Genomic DNA, 7,796 nt, shown 5'->3' with positions numbered 1-7,796 from the left:
CATGCATCTGCTCCGGCCTTTCTGTCAGATCTTACAACCCTTTGTGGGCCACAAATTAAAAAGTTTGCTCACCCTCGCTATAGACCATGCACTAACTAAATACCTCTTCAGACTAAATTGCAACATTTTAAGTTTTTCAATATGTAATGGCATATAGAAAGTAAACTTTAAGCATCTTGCTTTACTTTAGTATATAATAGGCAAGTTTGTAGTACACTTAAATGGACTACTCTTTGCTGATATATACATCTGTCAAATCTATTTGTGCTGATCACCAGTTAAGCAGTTAGAAACTAGGAACCCCTTGGACAGATTTTACAATTGAGTTTCATTGATATTATTCTTGGATGAACCTATTTTGTATTTGAACTAAACTTGATCAAAAATATAATCAATAAGCAATTGTAAACACTACACACGCATATATGTGCACTAAGCGCATGTATGTGCATGACATAAAAGGAGAGGAAAAGCAAAGGCCGCATCTGAAAATGGTCATTTTAAAAAGATGCTTTATTATATTTGTTCATTGACCCCCTTCTATATAAAATCTGACAAAGTACAGAACAAGACAAAACCCTATCCCTATGTTTACCTCCTACCAAAAAGTGGGTGTGTAATAAATTAGTAGATTCATGAAATTTTATTTTTTCTCAAAAAAAAAAAAGTGTGGAAAATACAGTTATACCCTTTCACAAACTTCCAAAAAAAAATCAATATATCTCTTTTTGTCTCAGATGAGTAATAAACGGCATCAATATTTTTTTTTAAATGTGCTAAACTATTTGTTCATGCAGGCAGTTTAAAGTCCAGATGCAAATCAAATTTGCATCTGAATTTGCCTCTGAAAAAAATGGAACAACGAAGAACCTATTTGAAGGACTTTCAACTGCAAGTGAGGGTTTGTTCTGGGCCCCAAACTGCAAAATCTGACATATACATCAGTGCTTATCAACAACTGCACAAACGCACAAAAATGTGATTCTTCAGGTACCTGTTTCAGAAAGCAGGTTTTGTGGCATAGCTTCAGTTTCAGGGTGAGTGAGTGGATAAACAAAACATTCAGTCCCAAAAACCGAGGTAAGCATAGCAACAGTAGTGGCTCCAGAGTAAAAGACGAGTTTGTTTTGAAGAGAGGTCTGGGCTTGTGACTCGTGGAAGAGGAAGCAAAAAATTAAATTCAGCATTTTTTACGGTCTGTGGATAATAAATGGTTTTTATACCATCCATTCATTTCTTAACCTGCTGCTACCCTTTTGGAGTCACAGGGTTACTGAAGCCTGCCCCAGCTGCTGTCGGGTGAAGGCAGGGTACACCCTGGACAGGTTACCTGTATGTCACAGGTGAGCATAATCACACACATTCACACCTGGGATGATTTTGAAAAAAAAAACAATTAAACTACAAACCAGATCATGTAAACTCCACACAGAAAGACCCCAGATGGGATTTGAACCAGGGCCTTCTCCTCCGCTCCTGGCTAACCTGCCTGTGTTTTCATACCCGACTATTTGAAGGAGCATTACAGTTTTTCAAAAGAGTCCTTAATTTGTATAGCAAAACTTTTGAAACCCCATGAATCTGAAGAGAAAAAAATAGAACCAGAACCCCTCCTGATGAAGATGGTAGAGGGAAACCCCCTCTTAACATAGTGGACCACAGAGGTGAAAGTGTTCACATAAAACAAAGTGTCATTTCTTTTTTTCATGAAGTTAAAAAAAGGTTGCTTATGTATTAATTGATATAATATTTAGCTGCAACAAATTCATCTTTACATACAATATCAAGCTCCATTAGCTGTTCAACAAAAATGGCAAGAAAAACTGGAGCTATCTAGTCATATAGTTTTGAGCCAGATACCAGCTCGGACGAGAAAAACGAAGACGTACGTGGATCTATTTATCTGCAAGTGGATGCATCAGAATAAAGGGAGTTGATGTTGTAGCTTCTATGTCACAACTACAAGCCCTTTCAAATAGATTTTTTTTCATCTGCTCCTGATTCACAATAATCTGAATAAACAAAATAATCATAAATGCACTTTTAAGCTAATTTTTCTCTTCATCTAATATGTCCTTCTTAGTGAGAAAAATGCTACAAGAGCATGTTACAAACACCAAAAACTATTTTCATTAGAATGCCTCAGGGTCCCCCCAAAGGAGCTGGAAGAAGTGGCCGTGGAAAGGGAAGTCTGGGCATCTTTGCTTAGACGGCTGCCCCTGTGACACGGTCCTGGATGAGCGGAAGAAGATGGATGGATGGACGAACGGATGGATGGAGTGGGTCTATAAGTTTGACCATTTGCATGTCAATTTCCTTTTCCGTCTTTTCCTTTATAAGGTCCTTCTCCACTTTGTTGTATTTTATCTGCCTTTGAATATCGACCTCATCCAGCTTCTTGGCTAGCAACTGGAAGGGAGTCTACATGTACAGGATGCTTAAAACGCGAAGATCATGTGATGAAAAACAAGGAACCTCAGCCGATGGTGGATGTCCAGTCATAATCTGTTGATAGTCTATGGCAATCTGTAGTCTTTTACTAAGAGGTGTGTATGATCCAGCACTGTACAATTCTGTCAAAGCAAGAATGATTTCTTAATCTTTATCCTGGTAAAAAACTATACAAGTTTACTTTTTATTACCATGTAGAGAGAACAATCTGCAGCAAACGGTTCCCAACAATCATCTACAACTGTGACGATTGCACCCTTTTGTTTTTAGCCATTTTTTGGGAGTTTTGTGTTTTGCTTGGTTTCCCTGCGTATTGAATCCTTCTAGAGTAGTTCCTGACTTTATGGTTTTAGTAGGGTTCAGTTGTATAATGCATCTACCAGAAACTGCAAGACAAACGTCATAAAGATGACATTTCAAAAACACTTTGCTAACCTTTTAATATTTCAAATAAAAATATAGTAAGCATTATGTGTGATTAAAGAAAATAATCATGTGTTGTGAAACAATTACTAGCGCTAAATGTGATTAAAAAGTATGTGCAGTATTGATACATGTTAAAGTGGTCTTTATTTAATGTTTTAAACTTAAATATCATCAAGTCACTTGTGCCCTGGAAGGCAAATTCTGAAATGTCCCCAGAAATGAGTTCCAAACTGTTATTATTTTTTAAGGGACAGAACCAACTCCTCAGCTGAGATGGGGAACTGGTGGAGGCTGCCATCCATCAGACAGGCCTCAACTGTCCTTCAGTCAGTTCCATAGGAAGAAGGCTAAAATTTGACTCAATACTCTTTTGTAACATCTCCAGCAGTTACTTGATTTCGATATTACCTTTTAGGAGAATGATTCTGGGGCTCAGTTCTTCTGACTCCACAAGAATTTAATCTTTATTCAAAAACAAGTCAAGAAGTCAGAGGTCTGAAACCTGTAGCTCTCACATGTGAAGCTCTTTGCTTAAAGAAAAACAATGTTTTCAATTTTAAAAAGTAACTGCAAAGTGAAAAGTAAGTAAGTAGCAAAAAAAAAAAAGGAAAGTATACTAACTTTAAGTCATTCACCAACAGTTGAAGGACAGTGCATAATGTGTATGATGTATGCAGAATGGGAGATGTGTGCTTGGTTTTATTGTTTTATCTTTTAGTATTTTAGTATTTATATTTATGTATTTTAAGAGGAATATCTTTTAAATCCAGCACTAGGAATTTGTTTTATACTCTTAAACTTCTCTTCTATATTTTATTGTCATTGCTTCTGCACCAAGGAATGTGGATTGATTTTCAATTTCATTGCAAGTGCATTGACAAATAAAGATTATTCTTTTCTATTCTATTCTATTCTATTCTATTCTATTCTATTCTATTCTAATATTTCTTGAGGCTCCTGACTACACTACCCATAATTCTCCACAAATCCTTTGCAACTTTGTAGCTTAACAAAGTAGTACTAAAATACGTTGACATATTTTCAAGCTACATGTACCACAGAAAATCAATTGAGGTCAGTAAGAACAACTAGAATTTGTACTTAAACGGCACCACACGACAAGGCAGATTTTCTATTTTTGAACAACTTCAAGCATTCAAGTTATTGTTTGAAAATATGGTAAGGGTCACTTAATTCGGTCTGATTTAATTTAACCTTATTAGATTGGTGAATTTCTGAATGAGATGCAGCACAAACTATAAAAAAGTGCTTTTCTGTTATTTAGCTGACAACATACTACCAACAGCTACATTTGCTGCATTGAGATAATCCTATGTGGCACAGGGTGTCTTTTATTTTGAAAGGAAGTCATGTTAACCTTTGTCAAAAGTTATCAATGATTTCATATTTTGAAAAGAAGGATAATTTCTCTTTCAGTTTTATTAATGCAAAAAAAATTGCAGACCCCATGTCTAAGTTAATGTGTACTATTAACACATCCTAAACAAACTGGTGTCGACAAAAAAGTAATTCTTAAAATTTGTCAAGCATACTGAGAAACATATTTTGTTTTTTTGCAAAGCCAAATATTTTTTATTTTGCTGATGCAGAAGATGAGTAGACATAAACTCTGCACAAGCCAGCATTAAAAATTCTAACTCCAGCTTCCTTGTTATGTTGCCATTTTTGTTTTCCTCTTTGGTTTCCATTGTGACTTCAGTGAGCCATTGAGAGGGTTTTTATATTTAGCATGCATGTGCATCCCCTCTGGCTTACTGGGAGGAAGTTTATTTAACTTATTCATATCAGCCTAACCTCATCTAACTTCAGTCAAATGACCAGACTTCAAAGTCTGTAAAAATTGTAACAAAATTTTAAAATCTAAATATAGGATTTTTTAAACCTTCATCCTCCGGACACATTTTAAAATTAACAGGAAAGTAAACTTTAAATATTAAATGAAACATTATATCTTGAACCGTTTTTATCATGTTAAATCCTAGAAACTAGACTGTAAATTGAATGAATTAAATGTATTTAGACTTTTAAAATCAGAGCTGAGGAAGAATTGCTCCCTTATAGGAACCAGACAACACTTGGTACTTCCTGGGTAGCATCAAGTTCAGCAACAGAAGGTGGGGGCTTGTTCTGCAACCATGTGTGTATGCAGTTCCATATAAACAAGGGAAGTAAGTGTGCCTGCCTGCGCATAAATGATGAGTGTGTTCAAATATCCAGCCGTTCTGTGAATATTAACATATGATAATGATGACATGAACTGTGCTTTTGTCTGTATAATTGCTTTGTCTCTCCACTGGGCTGCTGAAGAAGAGTTGCTTGGAGAAATATAAATACATTTTGAAGGCTTCTAGAGATAGCCATGATGGTTCTGGACCACCTCGAATGAGGCAAGTGAAGGGGCGTGTTTGAAGTCCAGCAGCTAAAGTCATGTTTTCTGGAGAAATATCCACTTTGGTTTCATTTTCTAGTGAAGTCCTGCCCCTCTGCTTCAATTTTTTGCCTCACTAACTTTCTTTCTTCTGCATACCATCATGTCATTTGAAGATGAAGAACAGGAAGTCCACACCATAGAAGCACGCAGAAGAAGGAAGTTGTGTGCCCTAACTGTAGATAAGTTTGCATGTTTGACAGCTTGATCTAAGCAAAAAGTGATGGAGCAACATGAGCATCTGAATTTTTATTTTATTGGGTTTAGAGGTTTTGGTTCTCTGTGTTAGAGGAGGTGGTGTCCTTTTAGGCTCATGGGTTTATCTTTCAGCAGACGTGATTCATTCATTTATACCCCAATCTAATCAATCTGCAGATGAGCAAGACACGACTTCACCTTCACATATTTGAGCTGAGTAAAGCTTCAGTTCAGCAGCTCTGAACAAGGCTAAAAAACAAACTTTCTGGTTGAAAAAAGTCAAAGCTTGATGATGGAATTAAGTTTTGAATTTACACATAACTGCCAGGAATGTTTGAGGCTCTGAGCTAAGTGAAACTGCAATAAGACCCAGCATGCTCCCACTTTCATCACTGGAAAGGATGCACAAACTACTATGCATAGTTCTATACAGTTTTTTTTTAAGGTGAGAGATGTATTTGCTTTTTAAAGAGCGATGAATACAAAAGAACCAACAAATTAAGCTTGGTGCCAGATGGGTGGAGGATGGAGAAAAGGAGTAAAGGTGGTTAGAGATTACATGTGGGACTGGCCCAGAGGGCATGGTATGCCATCAATCAAACACAAACAATTGCTATGAGGTAAATGAAGCATTGTGATGCATTTATGTGACGTCATCTAAACCGTACCTTTCATCTCTCCTTTTCTTTAATTTACTTTACAATGCATGTTTTCTGCATTTGCTCATTTTTCTTTCACACATAAAGTTTTAAATGAACAAGTGCACCAACAATAAATGTTGAAACATAAAACTATCTTTTAAAAAAGCAGCTCTGTTGATTATTAAAACTAATCCTACTTTTCTGGAAGCTCTGTGAGTCATACAGGTGATCATAAAGCTGCTAGGCAAAGATCAACCTGTATTTCATTACTTTAACAGGGAGCAGCCACCCTGGTTTCATAACAAAACCCTAACAATGTGAGCCCATAGTTGAGTAAATAAAAAATGTCACAATAAAGAATGAATTGCACCTGAGCAGCTTTAAGTGAGGCTGCATTGATTGTAGATGACTTATGTTGAGAAAACTAGTGAGGAACACTATGATGATTGAAGGATTTGATTTTCATAAAAGCTCATCATAGCATTTTATAAAAATAAAAAAAAACATTTTCATAATAAATTTTACTTTGTACACATCAAGTATGCTTTTTATTAACTTGTTTTTCAATTACCTTTTTATTTACAATCGACCTTTTCATGGGTTTCTATCAGAAATGTATTGTTCAAGACCAGAAGATGCCTGGGATCAATGGCTAAAAGTTGGCTCCTGGTGTGAAGACATCCAATGATCTGTAAGTGTGTGGGTTGTGTGTGCTGGTGACACCCACTATAAAAAATATTTTTAAATATAGCAAACTACAGAGCTTTTGTAAATTGGTGCAATGTTTCCCTTTTATCAGTCAACATGTTACAGACTGGTAGTGAATTAGGTCACAAAAAAAGTAGATGAGGAAGTAGAGGCAAAGGAGGCAAACGTAAACTTGTGTGGGGCAGTAATCCGAGATATAAAAAAAGCGCGTGAGCGTGCCCGCGTGCTCGCCGGTTTCCCTTTAATCTGAGAAACGAAACTTAACTGGAGTCTAAAGGAGAGACTGAGAAAGACATCCTTATATTAACCGATAGAAAGAGAGAGAGAGGAAGCGCACGAGCCGCGATCCTCAGGTAAGTCTGTCTAGCTCTATCATTATTTATTATTATTATTATCATCATAATTTGTTATTATTATTGTCGGGTGCAGGGGTGTGTCTTTATGTTGTTTACGCCGGCGTACAGGAAGGTTGTTTTGTTTCCACAGATAGCGCGATTCTGTGCCCGATCCAAACGGGTCCGGTTCGGGGTGTGTCTCCCTCTGAACCGGCCTTTTACAAAAGTAAAGTTATCCTTTGCAGCTCCCTCTCCTCACCTCGCCAAAGAAGAGAAGACAGGAGCTAGATAGATACTATCGATTGTTATTAATAGCCTATTATCTGAGGGGTATTTAAACACACCACCGACCACCCTCTCTTTTCAGTGCCTTCTTGTTTTTGTAAGGGGGTGGGGGGATGTAGGGTAGTTAAATTGTTTAGAGAACATAGACAACCACAAAAATTAAATACTAATATAAACAAAATAAGTAAAACTCTAGAGACAGAAACCACAGAAAGAGCCTAAACATGATGCTGATAAAATTACATTTAGCTATATATATATATATATATATATATATATATATATATATATATATATATATAT

The sequence above is a fragment of the Oryzias melastigma genome, linkage group LG5 (genome assembly GCF_002922805.2).
Source record: "Oryzias melastigma strain HK-1 linkage group LG5, ASM292280v2, whole genome shotgun sequence".
Classification (NCBI taxonomy): domain Eukaryota; kingdom Metazoa; phylum Chordata; class Actinopteri; order Beloniformes; family Adrianichthyidae; genus Oryzias; species Oryzias melastigma.
The sequence above is the reverse complement of the archived record's forward strand: the minus strand, read 5'-3'. Positions refer to the sequence as shown.